At 34.7% G+C, this 19,265-nt stretch overlaps 1 protein-coding gene across 4 annotated transcripts in view; it reads left to right on the top strand.

Annotated features, from left to right (window-relative positions):
- The window catches only part of LOC129218366 (SEC14-like protein 4), a 144,215-nt gene that overhangs the window by 41,501 nt on the left and 83,449 nt on the right, over nt 1-19,265 (top strand). Inside the window, exon 1 of one of the 4 annotated variants that reach the window (XM_054852609.1) lies at nt 3,750-3,906. The exons of the other annotated variants lie outside the window; for them this stretch is intronic. The gene's annotated coding sequence lies outside the window, so the exon portion shown is untranslated. Of the gene's footprint in view, nt 1-3,749; nt 3,907-19,265 lie in introns of those variants that run through there. 4 annotated transcript variants of the gene reach the window in all.

The raw sequence follows: 19,265 nt of genomic DNA, 5'->3' as shown, positions 1-19,265 counted from the left end.
GGTGCAAAAGACCCCTTTAGAAACACCCGAATGCAACCAAAAAAGAAGGTGCACAACTGCGAGGAGTCTGCATACCAAATTTCAACATTCTAGGACATACCGTTTTTGAGTTATGCGACACACATACGCACATATATACGTACATACAGACGTCACGAGAAAACTCATTGTAATTAATTCGGGAAACGTTAAAATGGATATTACGGGCGTCTATACGTTCTTAGGTACATATGTACGTGTGGTCGGGTCGAAAAAAAAAAAACTCAACATTCATTTGGGGATGAGCAAAATGGAAATTAAGGCCGATTTTTGAGTGAAAATTTTTTCGTGAATACAATACTTCCTTTTTTGTAAAAGGAAGTAAAAACGCTTTTGTTGAAAGTTTTAAGACTTATGTTACTTCTACTTTCGTGAATTCCAAAAGACAAGCAAGTTGTCGTTAATGTATTTAAATTAATTGTAAAGGTGTGACTTTTAAAATTTACAATTGCAACATTGAAAATTATTTTTACTGGTCTTTTTCACTAGTGTAACTTCTGAAAATAGTCTTTTGTCTGTTTTGTGTCGGCATAGATGAAATTGAAATATTAAAACCTTTTGAGGTTTTCTAAATGATAATCGATAGACAAAGTAAAAAACAGCGCAAATCAGCCATTTCCAGGAAATAGTGCTAATTGTTTAGCGCAGAAAAGACTATTGCCAAGTGTCCGCCAAATTATAACACCAGTTGAGTTTACGTCGAAATTAACAACGATTTCCCTCCAAAAAGAGGCAAAAGACCCCCTTTGGAGCATCCGAATGCAACCGAAAAGGAATGTGCACAACTAGACCCCACTAGGAGTCTACGTACCAAATTTCAACTTTCTAGGACATTCCGTCCTTGAGTTATGCGACACACATACGCACATACAGACGTCACGAGGAAACTCGTTGTAATTAACTCGGAGATCGTCAAAATGGATATTTCGGGTGTCTGTACGTTCCTATAGGGTTGAAAAAATTCATTCGGGGGTGAGCAAAATGGAAATTAAGGCCGATTTTTGAATACAATACTTCCTTTTTTGTAAAAGGAAGTAAAAAATGATGCAAAGCTTGCTGTCAGAAAAGAGTAATTTTATGACTCAAAATTTTAATTTAAGCCAAAAATTCAGTCATCGTTACTAAATTTTTATGACTGTTTTCACAAACCTACTTTGTAATGAGTACTCGTTTATAACAATGATAAATTACGGCTCTTTTGCACCCGTTATAAGCAAGTTCAGTTGAATTTTTATTCATTGGTTATTATTAGAAATAAACTAGTTCTTAAATATGATGCTTAGAAGTTTCAGTAAAATCAAGTGATTCGAATTTTTAGTAATGTTTCTTATTAGTGTAATATAATTCAAAACATGCATCTTGATGAAGGAGAATGCAGCATAAAACGCCTACAATTTGAACAGTTAGACGCATATTTTTTCTGTTTAAATCAAAAATGCAAAGTTTATAGATGTGTCACGGACATATTAACGATTTAGAGAAAGACTACATTAATGTTTTGCCGAATCGGTTCCGAATAGTGGAAAGAGAACACAATGTATTTCCGATTGGCCACCAATAGTAAGAAAAGAACACATCAATGCGTTGTCAGACAGTAAAGTGTTAAAAGTAAGAAAAGTATGGAGGAAAAGAGAAGTCAGTTCATCATAATACCTGGATAATGTTTTGGGTCCTATATTGAGAAAAGAAATTCAATTTCATTTCTTAAATAAGTGATTTTCGAAGAGAGAAAATGCACAAATCCACCAGCAATAGTTCGCAAATTACCATTACATTCCTTAAAAAAACTAAAATCATGATCAAGGAACAATATGCTTATATCTTCAGAATTGACCTCTTTTCTAAATAATAATGATTAGACTGTTGAAAAGAGCTTTAAGCGAGAAGACTGCTACACAGGTGAGTGGTAAAAGAAAGGAAACATCACCCCTGAAAATTTTAAGTAAATTCCTTTTACCATGGAAATAGTGAAGCTGACTTGTAGTCTAGAAACAACGTTATTATATTCAAGAAAAATATTAAAATTTAAGCGTTAAAAAAAAAAAAAAAAACTCAAAATCTTTACATATCCTAGAGAACATATCCTAGTCTTTTGAAAGTTAGTCGAAATGAGGAGATATTGAAATATGACAGCGAAGTTGAGATTTTACGATACAGTGGAATCTCGAAAATCCGAGGTAATATGGAGTTCACTTCACCTCGGATTACTGAAAACTCGGAATCTCTGGAAATTTTTTCCAGATTTAAAATTTACACTACTCGGAAGACATAAGGAGGAACACTTTTGACTTCGTTGTATAAAGACAAGGAGGAAATTTATCACTCAAACTTTAATATAAATTTCCTTCTAATTGCATCCGAACGAATGTTAACTTAATTTTTTTCTCGATATACGCACGCATTTATGTGTGCAAGGCAACCAAAACATCACCAACCTCTCAATGTAGTCAACAAAATTTACAGCAGCAAAGATTTCTATTTTCAGATTTTAATGAAAATCATATTTTGAGCTACTAAAATGTATAACTTAATATTTAAATGAAGCACCTCGGATTAAGCGGAACCTCGAAGTTTCGAGACTTGGATTTTCGAGACTACTCCTACTTTGAATGAACACGACCTCTGAAAAGGAGCGGTGCAATCAGAATTAATGTTCTTTTTATTATTAACGGCTACAATAGGTATAAGCTAGCTTATATTCTCTAGTGGATTTTATTTCATTTCTTTTATGTAAATGTAAGTGCGAAAGTGATCTATAACGGCTTGCTATCGACGCATGCATACGACCAATATTCATGCTGATTTGTATATCTTCAATATCAAAGTGATCTATAACTGCTTGCTATCGACGCATGCATAGAACCAACAATATCTTCAATATCATTAATTCTGTACCTCAGAGCCAGAGGAACGTAAGTCATATTATGATAATTTTACAGTAGAGAGGAAAAACTTTTTTTCTGTCACATCCTAAGGATAGGACGCGCACTCTTTTAACCCTGGTAAAAAATTGAAAAGGATTTTTTTAAAAAGAATTACGTTCACATGGCTCGATACGGAATAGGCTTCTACATACAATGCACTAATAAACAGAAAATCGCAATTTTTGGACTTAGCCCTTCTAGCTCTAAGGTATAGAATTGATGGTATGTACCAGAAACGGACCGTTTTTTGTTTATGTTTTTTTTTAATAACTTTTCCGCCAAAGTTTCATTTACTATGCATTTTAATGCATTTCTTTATTTGTATAATGAAATAAATAAGGAAATTCCAAGAGTGACTAGCATGCCCTTTAAACATTACTTTATGGCTAGTATTCACTACTTTCATGAAGTTTTTCTTTATTTAAAATTATACTCGAAGCATTAAATGGAATTATAAATTAATTCCTAATTTAAAAATATCATTATTGCAACATGTGCTGCTCAAAGAGCGAGAAGGTAAATTATCCTTGTTATTGTTTGCACTTGAGAATGACTCTATCGAAAACCAGATATTCTCTAAAGAGCTTTTTACGACTACAAATTAACGTACTTTCCTCGATTTTCTCTTCTTTTACCATTACGGCTGAATTGGTATACACACCTAATTCTCGACGTGAAAAGCCATGTGTCTAGAAAATTAATTTTTCCGTATTTTGGACGTCAAAACAAAACTAGAGGAAAACCACGGACGTGCGCCTGAAGTTCGTCATCTGTCAGTTCCCTATGACGTATACGCGTGAGCAATTACGAGGGATCGTGGGTCAAGGTTTTATCCTAAACCGTAACATGAGGTGGATTAAAACCAGGATATTACGATTCATCTTTTAGCGTGATGCATGTGTTATCCATTTGGTCTGTGATATTTATTGGACTCCATTAAGAGGTAACAGAAAGTTTATTATTTCGCACATAATTTCAGAAGATGATGTCAGGTCCGATTGCACTTTATGTGTCATGTGTTTTTTTTTTAGTTTAACTTCAATTTTTTTAAAGGTATAACTGTAATATTTTCTTTTATGTGTTTTTTTAAGTCATTATGTAATGGTTTTAATATTACAAAAGCGGTTTTTATGATATTTAAACTAATTTAAAAAACACAAATGAAATGATATTTATAAAGTTTCTTCTGGAAGGGGAGGGTGCATTTATAAAATTTAGATCAAACATTTTTAATTAATAGTTAAAAATTAAAGCGGTGTTCTAGAAAAGAAGTAACTTATGGAAAATAGAGAATTTGGGGCATGTGTCGTTATCTTTTACTATTGGATTCATATGCAATAATTAATGTTTTTAATCTTTTTTATGTGTGCATAATCATTTAAAAAGTAAGTATAGGAGACTCTCGTTTTACGCGGGGTTACGTTTCACGGAAATGTCGCGTAAATCAGAAGCGCTTGAATTAAGACTTATTAGTAGTGTTAAAATAGGGGTTAGGTTCTATATATAAAAGAATACATTCTAGTGATGATTAATGATATAATAAGTTTGATGTGTACTTATATCGATACATGTGCACAACATGCATACAGAACACAAAAATTTGTTAGTATTTATACAAAGAAGCTGGTTATGATAGCATTTTAGCAGTCATTAAAGAACTTTTATCTGTAGTCCTTTTGCAGAGCATTGATCATTCATGGTCACTCGCGTCACTTCTTATGACGAGATCATCTTTCAATAACAAATCAAAAGCATCATTTGCTGTTGTTAAGGAAGAGCTCAAAATTTTCAATGTGAACGTTTTTGGTTGTACGTCACCGATGTCGGTATCCTCGCTGGTTTCGATTTCCTTTGTCACCCGTAAAAGCTCTTCTTCCAGCTAGTTCTGAATTGTGTGGGTTTAATAACTTTACTTCTGGTAAGGGCTCTGGAACCAATCGCATAAAATGTCCCCAGTGACCCAAGCTCGATTATTAGCACCCCAAAATGTAATTTATTTCGTATAATCTGCAATTTCAAGAGTTTGGATTTTGAAAGAGAGAAAATTTTTATCTGTTTGAATTGCCGCATCCGCGTAAAATAAAATAAAAGTGTCAAATCCTAAACTGCGTATAATCTTCTTCTTCATCAGCACAACAGCCTGGTGCAGGCCAAGGCTTTCTCCGTCTGCTTCTTCCAGGCGGTACGACACGTTGCCAGGTTTCTCCATCTGTTCACTCCCAAAATTTTCAGGTCCTTCTCAACACTATCCAGCCACCTTGTTGCTGGTCTTCCCCTTCTCCTTGTACCCTCAATCTTTGAGAAAAGTTAGCTTTTTAACCGGGTCCAGATCTGCACGCCTAAATACGTGCCCCAGCCATCTGATTCTATTGGCTTTAATTACTCTTAGGATGTTGGGTTGTCTGTGTATTTATGGTATACTTCAAAGTTATATAAACTTCTCCAAGCATCATTTTCTTAATCAAAACCGCATAAATAAACCCGCGTAAAACGAGGGTCTATTGTATTTTCTATTACATAAACATATGCAATCTACTGTACCATGACCATTTGCTGCTACCAATGCATAAGCTTTTTAGTATTTAGGGATTAAAGCTTAGGATGATCAGCGATATTTTTAAAAAAATCATAATTCGTCTAATCAATTATTTACATTTCCCTACTAATTTACTGAGAACTTTCTTTTTAGGTAAGTGAGTCAAAGATAGAGTTAAGCTTTGATCATTTTCCATAACTTTCAGGTTCGGTATATTTGGCTGAATTTTTTTAAGTTGAATTTTACACTTTTCTATAACACATATCTAGTGAATTTTTTGTAAGCTAAAATTTAACTATTTTTGTAACACTATATTAAAATTGTAGCTTCTGAGCCACCTTTGGAGCATAGTGTTCCAAATGTGGCATGTGCGTCGAAATCACTTGTAAAATGTGAAAAACGTTATCGGTTAACTATTTTTGCTTCTAGAAAAGCGACACAATGTTAAATTAAGAGAAAGTTTTATTAAAAGAAATTTCGAGGAAAAAATCACAATTTTTCAGGCCAACACTGTCAATTTGTTCTGAAATTATTTTTAAAAAATTATAGCAGAACAATGTATGATGCCAAAATATTATACGTATAATACAATGGAGCAGCAAAAATTACCTTCTGCATTAGTTTAAATATTTTTTTTCCCAAAGTGATCGCTTTGGAAACAGACGTGTGTGTGTGTGTGTGTATATATATATATATATATATATATATATATATATATATATATATGATCACCTTTTTAACGACCATAAATCCACTGTTGTAGTAAAGTTGTTAATATGTTAAACTTATTAAAATTAAAGTGAATATAGTTAAAGAGAAAGAAATAACCTTTCAAAAAAACTCATCTTAAAACTAAGTTCTAAAACGTTGGACTCATGTAAATTGCCCCCGCTCATGTCCTCCGCTCTCAGATTCCATTCCCTTTTCTTCTTTTTAAAATCTTAAACTTTTTTACGTCATTATATCCTAAATTTCCTGATTCTTTGTCGTATGTTGATTGATCAAGTTGAACCAACTGAAATTTAACGATTGCGACGCGAAAAAAAAAAAAACTTTCACTTTGATTTTATGCATAGATTAAACTGCTTATTCAGTTTTGCTCCACAACAGAAGGTAGAAATGTGGGGTCAGCTTCAGTAAGATTTTGTTTTCAATTATTCTCTAACGTTCGGTATAAAATTGAAAGAAAACTTCTTAAGCCCTACTTGTGATTATACAAATCTGTGGGAAGAGGTCGCATGCAAAGAGCATCTTTCACAAACCCCCACAAGAAAAAATCACGGGGTGTGAAATCAGGGGATAATAAAGGATGTGCATTGTGAACAATGTAGGACGACATATGAGGCCGTGAGAAGCAAAGGGATGCAAGTGGACACTTTGAAGTTTTGAGAAAAACGCTTTTAAAGATCAGATCCAAGGTAGGCTTTCATTGAAATTTTTTTCTAAATCAAGCTGTATACCGGAACCTACCAGGGCTACTAGTACTATATCTTGCCCCAAGATAGAGGAGGGGTTCACCTACCATTTGTACTGGTTATCTCCAAATTTTCATATTTCAAATCTCAAGAGCAGCTTCCAAATATTAACTGCAGAAGTATTGGGTTGTACAACTAACTGCGCATAGTGCTGCCAATTAATTTTGTAGGATGAAAAGTGAAAAACTGATATTATATCCTCTTGTAAGAATTGTGCGATTTCTGCATTTTGTTTTCAATTAAAATGTACTAAATTTGATCTAAACAAAATCCTGATTTTGTGAGACTGAAACGAAATTAGTCGATGAGTTTGATTGACATGCGTTTTATTCTTCATTGCCAATTGATGTGCGCTATGACAGTCTTCATCAACCGTGACCATGCAACTCAAGGATAACGCCTGTAGATGGACGTCTTGTTGGTAGCTCAATAAGGTATCTGATCAATTTTAGAGTAGATGGAGTAAATGAGATTATATTATTTCCTTATCGGTGATAGACAGGGCCGCAAAGAGAGTCAAGGTGGGCCCCTTGTCAGTCATGTCGCCGGGCCCCCTCTCAAAAAAAAAAAGGAAAAGAAAATAGAAAAAAAGGAAGAAAAAAGAATGGAAAAAAAGAGAGGGATTCAAAACTGATTACTGGAATACAATTAACACTATTTTAAGTGCCACAACAGCAAATACCAAAAAAAGTAAATTTTACTTTATCTTAACGTTATCGCTTATTCGGAGTTTCCCCCCCCCCCCTTTTTCTTTCTTTCTTTTTTTTTTCCTTTTCCTCCCTTTTTTCGTTTCTTTTTTTTTCTTTCCTTTTTTGCGTCAGTGTCGCCACCCCCCCCCCCCAGCCCGGGCCCCTAGTTTTTGATTAGGCTGACATGGCCTCTCGTCGGGCCTGGTGATAGATTAGGAACTCAAATTCAGTTTCAGTGCACATTAGTAACTGCAGTCAATCGATCTAAATCAGTAAGTTAGAAGGAAATTGACTTCTCTTCTAGCCAGCCTATTTACCTATTCTAGCTCACCGTTTTCGTACGTTGCTTTCGTTCTATTACTATTTTGAAACTGCGTTTGAATGCTTCTCAGAAATTGTATTTGTACATTTGTTTTAACAAATATGCATGTTTCTCTTAATGATGACTACTTGAAATTTCCTTTTTATTTATTTTCCGGATGTCTATAAAATTGAATCTTTTTAAGTATCAAATTTAAATTTCACAAAATATCTAGACGTTATTTCGTGTGACCTTTCAGTTTTCTGTATTAAGCTTTCAAAACAGTAGAATAAATGAAGTAGACTTTAAACAAAAGTTAATTCATAAGATTGGATTGCATATGTATTTCAAACTGAAGTTTGGAATAGTTTTGAAAATTGGAAAGCCGTACTACATTTAAAGGTTCGTGAGATATTCTTTAATGAAGTTGAACACTTTTCAAATTTTAGATTTGGATCATTTGAGCTGCATATGGGAGAGTCGGGAAGAATGGAACAGCACTGCATCTTACCGAAATGATGTGTGGAAAATTTCCGACTTGTCCAATAGATGTAGCAGTCGAAAGCTCGTTCATCAAGTGGACAATAACGTGGGGCGATAATCAAAGTTCTAAGGGGAACAGCTTGGTGCGGAAAAGTTGTGTGCCTATCCGTTTTGAAAAGTCTAAAATTTTAGCGCGATCAGATAAGAGCTCTTGCCTCCGACGGCTTCATGAGAATTCATTCGAGATTTAATATAAAAATTACTTTTTGCTTTCTACTGTAAACTTTCGATTATCGACGGTCGGATTATACGCGGGTCTTTTTCACATTTTTTTTTTAAAAAGCTTTTATGAGTTTGTCATTGTTCGCTTTTAGATTTTATAGATATTTTTTATATTCGATGTTAGTAGATGCAATGTAGCAATGTTTCTAGTTATAATTTAAATATACGTGTGAGTGTTATTAATATTTTTTAGCTAATGTATTCCCTAAGTCTCGTTTTTTACCTATTCGGATTATCCGTGGTTTTTGCTTATCTGCGGTTACCGTGCCACCCTATTCCGCGGATAATCGGGAGTTTGATGTATTTTCGAAAACCATGAAACTCAATGAAGCAAAATAGCTGGATGCTAAAACGTTATGCAAGTGTATCATCCAAACATGTGTGCAATATCACACTGGTCGGTAAATACCTTTTGAATCAAGCGATCGGCTGGAAATTTAACATTTTGAAAAAATATATATAATTTCCCGATCAATGTTCTATAACCCGTTCTAAAACATCAATTGTACTGTAAATTTTTTCCATTGAATGAGTGAAAATAATAAGAAACAGGGAGATGTCCTTAGAAAGCTACTTATAGTTGTTGTCAAAATTCCCTTGAATGACAAGTCAGGTTTTTCTTTTTTTTTATAAATGAAGGAGCACAAATATAAGTTATATGAGCTTTTTTAAAGTCGTGTAGGTCTTCGTTCAACCATAAATGAATGGATGAATCAGAACTGACCACGAAAAGATGGCTGCAGAGAATTACACCGTTAACCCCACCAGCGAACCGTTGTTGCATATTTAAAAAATATTTCGGATTTTTCAAAATGGGTTGCAACACAAGAAAAATTGAGAAACCGGGATAGTGAATTTACTTTTAGGGTTTGATCAATGTTTCTGAAAATGCTACATAACGTTTCCGCACCCAACTGTTCCAATTCTTTGAACCATGTTTTTCGCTGCACCCTACTGGACAAGCTACATATAATTCTGCATATTTTATGCTAAGTATTTTATCACTAAAGCTCTGTCCCATACACCTTACTCTGTCCCTATATGGTTTGTCGCTTTTGAAATTTTATGCAATTTCTACATTCAACATGATTTGCAATTTGAAAATCTTTTATTTTTAAACTAATACATGTATGTAGAAAAATACTGTATTTATTCCTCAATTGTAAATAACTTTGTTGGTAAAAAAAAAATGTTTTTTTTTCCTTTTTTTTTTTGCCAAACCAAATGCTCCTTAAGTAGCAAAGATGCTACATGTAGTTTTAATGCTATGGTGCCAATATAAACAATACTAGCATAAAATTATTGATTGAGATATTCCTTAAACAGTGCGCATTTTTTAAAGCACTTCAATTTCTAGATAAATTTTCTAACAAACAGAAATACTGAGATATTATTAAAAGATTATGCTGTCCTCAAAAAATGGTGAATCGTTAAGTGTTTATTGCATCTACGTAACTGTAATTCTACTGTTTTTTAATGTCCTTCTTTGCGTCAAGAAAAGCATCTTTCTTTTTAAGTCAAGGTGTTTAATAAGAGAAATGAGGTTAATGTATTTTTAATTTTGTTCGCATTAGATGTATCATATAGGAAGTGAATTTATTCCTTGTAATAAATAAAATAGCTTCAGTATTTAACTAAAATGTCACATCATGTGATGAATAGGTTCTTTGAATTTCCGTCTCTCAAGTTTCAGTTTTTTTGAACCGGCAAAAACAAAGTTAGTCATTCATGTTTAGACAATATTTTAAGTCTGTTTCAATAGTGTATGTTTTTATAAATGCCCTAATATATACACTGGTGTCCAAAAGTTAAGCATAATTCATAAAATGCGAGAAAAATCTGTAAATTTTCGTTAAATTATATAAAGTTACTTATGGAGATTCATTGGTTGAAGAAGAAACAATATGTTTATGCAAAATAGTATAGTCGATGGTGTCATGCGCGAATTAGGTGCGCGTTTCGGAATGTGGATAAAACAGCTCGCACGCTTTAGAGAGTTCAGGCGCGTTTCATGCAATTGCTGTACCAAGAAACATTGGATCTGGTGAAACAGAACTATTGTCCGTTTTTCACTAGTTGAGACTTGGCCACGCCCCCAACACGTGGTATCGGAAGATTCTATATGCGTCTTTTGGGGATGAGGCTTCAGACCAACACTGAGAAAGGTTGCAATTGGCCATCGTTATCGCGCTGTAAGAAGACGAGTGTTCTATAATTTTCTAAGAAATTACCTCCCACCTTCTTTCCCGAAAAAAAGGTGTGCTACTAAGACAATTGTTCGACTTAAAAGTATTTTAGGATTTGCAGTGTATTTCTATACGTTTTGGGTTAATTTATCATTGATTTTGCGAAGGAAATCCTAAACTTTCTGTCTTTCACGCTAAGTAAACCTTTTCTGAAAACACGGTGAACAGTTGCAGGTGAAATTGGAAGGAAAAATTTTCCTTATATTCTGCTGAAACTTTCACAGCTCTCAAACGTGGGTTTTTCATAGGTATTCTAATTATAAATCTCTAATCGCATATTGTTAACTTTGCTGGTCAACCATTTCTCACCTTATTTTCGATCCGATTTTCTTCTTTAAAGCGTTTATTAAATATTACACAGTGCTTAGGGATAAATGAACTACTTTCGCAATATTTCGAACTGTTTTACTTCGAATATAATGAAGAATTAATGTGTTTTCGAATTGTGTTTGTTGTTACTTTGCGAATACGAGTCATTTTTAAAATAATACGTAGATTTGTAAAGTGAACAAGCAAAAATTAATGCCAAAAGACTTTTTAACTATCACCGCATTGAAAAAATAACAAAAAAAAAAGAAAGAAAGAACGAAAGAAAACGACAGACGATAACTTTAATTTCGAATTTTTCTGAAAATATTTCTGTGTCACCTCATTTTTGGCCCATTTCAAACAGTCAATATTTTGTTAAAAAAATGTTGAATTGATGTAATCATGTAGAGACAGTATGAAAAAGTATTGAACTACTATTTCGATTCCTAGGCACTTCATTTTTAACCATACACATTTAAAGCCTACGAACAATTTTGGAAGCCTCAGTAGGTAAGTTGCACTCTGTGTGACACATTTCAATACTTTAGTACTATTTTTTTTTCCAATATGGCTTTTATTCTTCAGAAATGAAAAAAGGAACAAAACAAAAATTAAAGCTTTTCACATGCCAATATGGTTATCTACAGAAAAATTGAATAAGTGCCTGAAACAACGTTTTATGTTACTGTTTTAACCTATTTATTTTTGTAAATACGAAAAAATATACATGCTTTTTTTATTCAAGTTTTTTCGATTACTCTAAAAGTAATTCAGTTCTTCCAGTACTTTTACGGAACAGCGTTACGTGTGGGGATCATAAAATAAGCAAAAGTTTGTTGCCCGTATTCTAATACAGATCCGAACAAGGACGGACACAAGGGAGGGGCGATGGGGCGACCGCCCCTTCCTTGAGTCGAGATGCAGAACTCTTCCACGGCATGTCTTTGATACTGAAGTTGAAAATTGTTTTAGCCTATCTTCAATGGTTTGACGAAGCTCTTGCTCTCTGGAAAATGAAAGTGTAGCACATATCTTATTCTTAAGACATTACTGATAGAGATCTGAACTTTGTATATAGGAAGTATTTCAAAGTTCCAAAAACTCAATTTTAAAAGATTTTAGATGATATTAAATAGGGTTATAGGGTTGGGTCAAGGGCTCTTCTCAGGAAAGTTTCGAAAATTGAAGTCCCCCCCCCCCCCAAAAAAAAGAGGAACTTTAATGGGACACCTTTGATGGCGTTAAGGTAAGGTATGGGGTTTGGTACACTCCTCCACAATTTTGTAGAAAAGGAAGTCCCTCCCCTTCCCAAAATAACTGAAATGAGGCGATCTTTCATGGTGTTTGGAAAGGGGGGAGGGGCGGAGGTATGCGAATTTATAAAAGGGTAAGGGTGTGAAATCAATCACCCCCTCCTTGAATAGTTTCTGGATCCGTCCTTGGCTCTGAATGTAAAATGCGTTATTTTTATCAAGAAACGTTGCTATAGTCAACCTATTCAGTTGTTCAACATATCCCACACTGGCAAGGAAACTGACTCAACCACAAGAAAAAAAACAGCAATGGAGAAAATTAAGGTTTGACGCAATAGTAATTTTAAGTGATTTAGTCTGAAACATTACAATATGCGCAGTCAACTTATTATGTGATGTTTATTAATTAGTTTTTGAAGTATAGATACATAATGCATACTTTAAGCTCGAAAAATATTCTTCCAAATTATGAAATTTTAATGATGTGTCATTATTGATGAAATCGTTCCTACGCCCCCCCCCCCCCCCGCACCATTTAGGTGAGCTAACTTTGTGGTTTTTGTGTCGAGAAAAAGCACTAAATTTAGATTTTAAACCAATAGCCGGTACGGTTTTCCCAGATTTTGAATTGTATCACTTTCCTTGCCGGAGTGCGATATGATTCTTTATTAAAAACATACATGATCATAAACAAATTGTGACTAGAGCTATCCAGGAAGGAGGGGGGGGGAGCCGGTCTTTTCCCTTAAAACAATTGTTACTGCGATTTTGGTGACTTAGAGCAAACCTAAGGAGTCGTTCACAAATGATGTCACGCTTGAAAGGGGTAGGGAGAGAGGGTTCGGGGTTCATGAACTTCGGACAGTTAGTCTTAAGGGGGAAGGAGGGGATTATAAGAAATATGACTTCACATATTTTGGTCCAAATAAAAGCGTTCGTTATAGCAATATGTTCATCGAACATTGCGTGAGATGTGACGAGGGGAGAGGCTAAGGTGAAGTGTAACGTCCTTTATGGACAATCCGTTTTTACGTTAGGCTACTGTGTACTGAAGTGTTATAACTAACTTCGTTTCTGCCCCCCTCCCCAGAAACGAAGTTGGTTACCTCCCCCCCCCCCGCCTTGAAAATACTCGCCCTGGGGGTAGTCGTCATCACTTAAGCCGGCCCAACCGATGAACCTATAATTTTGAAACAGTATTCAAACCAAAGACACTTTTTATAACGCATCGCAAATTATTACATATTTCTAAACATTAATATTCATGCAATACTTAGAGAAATAGCCTTGATTTTAATAGTCAATCGCTTTAAATATTTCAGATTGATTTTTTATTGTTTTCTCATTTACTTTTATTTCTCACATGTAAATCCTTTCTGGAACAATTGCCCAGTCCCCGCCTTTGGTTCAACCAAGTTTTTTTTTTGGGGGGGGGGAGAGGGGGGGGGCAACTTTTGTTCGAATAATGTTTTCACCATTTTTCAAAAATAACTGCTATTGTAGATCTACTGACTGTATATCCGCTCTATATGATCTGAAATTTTGTACAATCCATACAGATGCATCAAAAAGACCCAACCCGTAAGAGCTACTGAGTCACCCCCCCCCTCAAGAAAAGGGAGAGGGAGATGAAGAGAGATATTAAGTCTTCAAAACGAACGCAACCCTTAAGCATTTCAATGCCACAGTCTGTGTGGCAATGAAGTTTTCCTGTCCCCCCCCCTTTTTTTTTCATCAGCGCACTTGCAATTTCGAATATAGGACGTTAGTGTTTAAAAGGATATCGTTCAAAATTCAGAAAACCTATCCTTAATAGAAATGTTTCATTCGCAAAACAAAATACCTTACTTTTTTTTGTAAATACAATATTTTTGTGCTGAAAATTTCAGTTTTAAAAGTATAGATTCCCCGTAGACGACAATTACGCGAAGCTAGAAACGAAAGGAAAGAACACAAAGACATTTTTACAAATTTAAATGCCCGCCAAATTTAGGGTTGTCTCAATTGAAAGCGGTAGCGATCACCTCCGCGCTAAACTTGGCTTTGCTTTCGGGAAGGCGTTCCGAAGTCTCTTCTAATCATGAACGCACAATAATAATGACACAAAGACGCCAATTGGACATGTTTGCGAAAGGAAGAATCGTTGGAATGCTAGAATATGGACGATCACACACTGAAGTGTCTCGTATTCTTAATATGCCTCAGTGTGTAATCTCGAGACTGTGGCAGAGGTTTTTAAATACGGGAGATGTTACCCGCCGACCAGTACCAGGTCGAGTCACAACCGCAAGCCAAGATCGTTTTCTGGCAATTTCTGCACGACGTCATAGGGACAGCTGTGCCAGAGAACTGGGTTCGGCGCTCAGTGCCGTCACAGGAATAACAATTTCGAGGCAAACTGTTTACAGGAGAATTAATCATGTCGGTCTGTATGCCAGAAGACTAGCAGTTTGCATTCCTCTCACATCAGCGCATAAGCGCGCTCGTTTAAACTGGAGCTTGCAACATCGGCATTGGAGTCTGGGACAGTGGGCTAATGTGATGTTCAGTGATGCGTCCCGCTTTACTCTACAGTGTGGTTCTCGTCAGGTAACAATCTGGAGAGAAAAGGGGACTCGTTTCCAACCGCAAAACATAAGAGAAAGACATCAATTTGCATCAGCAGGAGTAATGGTGTGGGCGGGCATTATGTTGGATGGCCGCACCGACCTCCATATTTTTGAGACAGACTCAGTCACTGAACAAAGATACAGAGACGAGGTTCTTGAGCCTTATGTTCGCTTGTTTCGAGGTGCTGTTGGTCCTGAGTTCATATTCATGGACGATAAAGCGCCATGTCACCGAACAGCTGTGGACGATGACTTCCTCGAATCAGAAAATATCCAGAGAATGACGTGGCCTGCAAACTCCCCTGATCTGAACCCTATCGAGTATGTCTGGGATATGCTCGAGAGACAACTTGCAGTCCGTTCTCCCCCGCCAAGCTCCGCTCCGGAGCTAAAAAGAGCTCTCCAGCATGCTTGGAACTGTTTAAGCCCACAACTCATCCACTACCTCATAGAAAGTATGAGTAATCGTTGTGCAGCGCGGCTGGCAGTCAGAGGTGGCCATACACACTATTGAACTTCAGCATCATCTTTTAAAGAAAAATTTTTGTACAAAGAGTAAACTCCTCATATGCCTAATTTTCATTTGAACTATTTTTTGGGATGATAAAAGTAAATATTACCGTTTTTTTGAGTAGTTTCCTAATTTTGTAACCGTGTTGCACTCGCATATCACGTTTCTCCTTATTTCGATGTATATTTCTCACAATACTCACATAAATAACAATTATGCTTAACTTTTGGACACCAGTGTATGTCTAACAAAAAAGCACTGGAGATGTAATAAATATACATATAATTGGTCTCTGCATATATAATGAATAAAGTAAAATATTTTCATGGTTTTTGTTCTTTGCTTAATTTTGCCTTTAAAGTCTGACGATATGACAGTTAATAGGTGTATGATAAAATAGTCGATGACGGTATTTTATTATAGTACTTAAGTGTTTCTTCCTTTAAAGGAAAAATATATTTAGAAAAAAGTGTCCTCAAAAATACTTTAATCACATTAAAATTAAAACGTAATGCAGGGAGACTCTTTAATGGAGACTCTTTAATCAGTGAAGAGTTGGCTCTACTTGTTGATTTTGTCTCTTCGTAATTATCAGTAGTATTTTTGCATTCGTGTTTGGTTAGTATGTTTTTGCACCTGCGCATTAAAAAAATATCAATTATATTTTGTCTTAAAACTTAAACTACTAAAATGTTACAATCATGCAAATCGTGTCTATGAAAAAAGTGTCATTTTATAGGATTTTGTCACCTTTTTTGAAATATGTAGTTGTTTTGTGTATAGAGTTTCCAGGTGTTTCAGCAATCGGTCTTAATCTCTCTTTTTTTTTTTTTTTTAGACTCACTTTTTTTTTCTGTCTGCCGTAACTCAGTTACGGTTACGAATTGGACAGTATGATGGGTGGTTCTATGCTCCACTTGGGCTCTTCTGACACCCCCTTTCGTTTGGCAGATTAGGTCAAATTCACCATGTATATTGTTTGGTCTTTAAAGAATATTTAGAAATGTTATTTACAGATTCAAAATTTGTGTTGTAAAGAATTATCAAAATAATTTATTTTTATTGTAAAATTTTTTTGAAAACAATTAAATTTCCAAAAAAAAATCGATTTGGTATTCATTATTTCTTTTCCGAGAACGATCTAAATACTTTGGGACGAAAGCAAATAAGCTGTCAAACGCTCATACGCACGCAATGTATTATTAAGTGAATCGGTCATTTTAAAAGGGGGTCAACTCCATATTTTTTCCACTTTATGGCGATTTTCCACCCCTTTAACTTCAACTCATAGGTTCCACATGAAAACAGCTCAAATCTATTTTTTTGAGGTAGTTCGGTGTAAGCCCCCCCCCCCCCCCCTTCACCACCACCAGCGATTATTTTGAAAAAGAGTCATCTTTGGGAGATGACCCTTTTTCGTAATGAACTCCTCCACGTTTTCGCCGTGAGGACCGGATTTACACACCTCAACAGTACGCAGATTTTATCGTGTAATCCTCAAATTCTAAAAAGTTCAATGTCAATCACGTGACACATCAGGGTATAGCAAATTTTAAAAATTGGTGGCCAGATTATTTTAAAAAGAAAGTCCAGTCGAGTAGAAGTTACGGAAAAGAGCTTTCCTAAGAGCAAAAAGTTTTTTTTTTTTTTGCTGTAAATGACTTTTACGAGTTTGTGTTCACAAATCTTGAACCTGGTGTTGCAAGGGCTAAACCATTTATTGATTGCTAACTAGAAAAAATAATTTGCCTATTTAAAAAGTAGAAACGCCAAACCTTTTTATCCCAGACCCAGCAAACAATCCCGCTTATCTGGACAATGTTTCAATAAATGAAAAAAAAAAAAAAAAAAACATGATGGTTTTTAAAAAATTACATCAATATATACCAGATGCTCATAAAAATTTCTACTAGGAAATTTATGATTGGCCCATTACATCAACCGATGAAACAGCTGAAGAATTTTATTTTATTTATAGTGAAGCAATGTCATTATTTTTTGTCATTTCAATTCCTCTTTTCAGTTTTCACACTAAAATTAATTATTTTGTAAGCATAAACAATGTTTAATATTTTACAGTAACATTTATTCTGAAAAACCTATAATCGTTTTGAAAACGGGTCGTATACATGTTTTTAGACAATTATTACAGCAAAATTTTGGGATCGTGTCAATTTCAAATAAGTTTCATCACACCTTAAAAAAAAAGAAAAATTAAATTTAAAAAACAGGGTTGATAGACTAAAATAATCAGTAATTCAACATATTGAAGCACAAAAATTGCAAATTATTACAGACACGTGTTTCGGTGTTACAAGGAACACCTTTTTCAATGCAAAGAATTGTGAGCTTCTGGATGAAATGTCATCCGAGAAAATGAAAATTTTTTTAAAGTGGACGTGGCCTCTTTTCAAAATGACAGATTTAAATAATTGTTGGTTTTCTTTTACCCATGGTTTATGTACCTAAAGAAGCAATGTCATATTCAGCTCAAATATGTGTATTGTCTAAATTAGGCGAAGAGAATTCCTGTTTTTAAAATTAAATAATGAATAAATCAAGGTTGTAGAAAAACCTTTTACATTACTTTTATATTTTGTTTTTGTATGCAAACTCATCAAAATTTTAATTTTTTTTCATTTCATTTATTTATTGTTTTACTTTTCAATTTTAAAAATCTTTCTGTTTTTTTTTTTTTTTTTTTTTTTTTTTGAGCAATCACCATTGATTATTGCTTTCATTTGACAGTTCTTTTTTTGGCGTGCTATCATTTTATTTTCCCACCGCCACCCTCCGCACCATCACCGTCGACCGGCTCCTCACGATGCTGCTCCTATAGCGAAAGCCGTCTCCAGGTTGCATCCATGTCCTACACACACGCGCATACATACACAACTACACACACGCACACAAACACATACACACATACACCTACACACACACAAAAACATATACACACACATACACACAACTACCCACACATTCATGCCTGGACACAAACACATACCCCCCAAAACACACGTACACATACCCCCCCCCCCACATACACGTACACATATCCCCCCACACACATACACATACCCCCACACACAAACACACATGCCTACACACACATACACGTACCCCCTTCACACAAACACTCGTGATTGCGAAAAACATAATTTGAATTCAAGATGTCAAAATTCAAGTTATTATTATTATTATTATTATTTTTTTTTTTTGTAGCTAATAAACTTTTTATTTTCAGCAGATGTTTTTATTTAAAACTGATTAGCTCATTTTAATAGTTGCTTTAATCTAGTTTTTCCGTTAAAGTGAATTTTACTGTAAAAATAAACTTTCATTCTATATATATATATTTTTTTTTTTTTTTTTGACATTTAAAGCAGTAAGAAGCAGATATGTAAGTGGACATTTTCAAGTTTTGAGTAAAACCTATTCAAAGATAAGGTCCTAGGTAGGTTTTCATTGAAAAGTCTTTCTAAATCATGCTGCATAGCAGCATCTACCACGGCTACTAGTACTATCTCTTGCCAAAGACAGAGGAGAGGTTCACCTATCATTTGTACTAGTTATCTCCAAATTTTTAAGTTTGCCACTTACATCCC

Source organism: Uloborus diversus, chromosome 3 (genome assembly GCF_026930045.1).
Source record: "Uloborus diversus isolate 005 chromosome 3, Udiv.v.3.1, whole genome shotgun sequence".
NCBI classification, from domain to species: domain Eukaryota; kingdom Metazoa; phylum Arthropoda; class Arachnida; order Araneae; family Uloboridae; genus Uloborus; species Uloborus diversus.
Note: the sequence above shows the minus strand (reverse complement) of the source record. Positions and strands in the feature narration are given on the sequence as shown.